The sequence below is a fragment of the Pyxicephalus adspersus genome, chromosome 8, assembly GCF_032062135.1.
Source record: "Pyxicephalus adspersus chromosome 8, UCB_Pads_2.0, whole genome shotgun sequence".
Lineage (NCBI taxonomy): Eukaryota > Metazoa > Chordata > Amphibia > Anura > Pyxicephalidae > Pyxicephalus > Pyxicephalus adspersus.
In genome coordinates this window covers 57,777,611-57,778,518 of record NC_092865.1, presented here as the reverse complement: position 1 = coordinate 57,778,518, position 908 = coordinate 57,777,611, and positions in this window count along the sequence as shown.

Sequence of the window (908 nt, the reverse complement as noted above, 5' to 3'; positions counted from 1 at the left end):
TGCATTTATCTTACCACGCTTTTCCATTGGTTGGAAATTTGCAATCTGGCAATAGTGCAGAAGGGGATAGACCTATATGATTGTTGCCCCTTCTATCAAAATTCACTGAAGTATGACCAAGGCATCGTGCTCAGGGCTGCCTAATGTCATTTCAACTCAGCCAATTAAGATTCCAGGTTTGCTAGATCACCCAGGTTCCCACATGATAGTGTATCTTCTCCAGTCTTTGAGAGCTTTATTAAATTAGGCCCATAGTGTATTACTAGCAGAATCATCTGTTATAAACCAATGCAGCTACCACAACTAAGTACTGGTCAGCTGCAATATATTACAGTTTTGGCCTTGTGTTTATATACACTTTAAAGCCACAATTCCTAATTATACATTCAAAGAGCTGTCAAATTATAAATAGTTATTTATCACACACCGAAGAATTGGGAAACACATGGTTAGATAATTATCCAATTTTGCATCTCATTACGTGTTCTCATCTTTCCCCACAAGAATGACTGTGGTCCCAAAAAAGGCACTGAATGTAATGCTGCTGGTTTTTGATGATTTAACCGATCTGAAATCAGCCATCAGGGTTCAATGTAGACTTCTCAAGCCAATATTCATCTTTCATCTACATCCAGGTGGTATACAAATGTATAAACACGCATTCCGAGGAGCTGGATTTCCCTCACTGTCATGATTACAGATCTACTGATGTATTTCACCTAATTAGGTCCACATGAACAAGAATAGCTTTTATGAAATCTCTCTTTTACATAGCTGACATCATGCCACATGGGCCCAAGGCAATAAATGTGAGCTGGCCCTGTAAACATCCAGATGGGGAATAAACAGTCGTCATTCATGTCCAATTTTTGTTCACACATTTCATATTGCAGGTACACTCATATAAA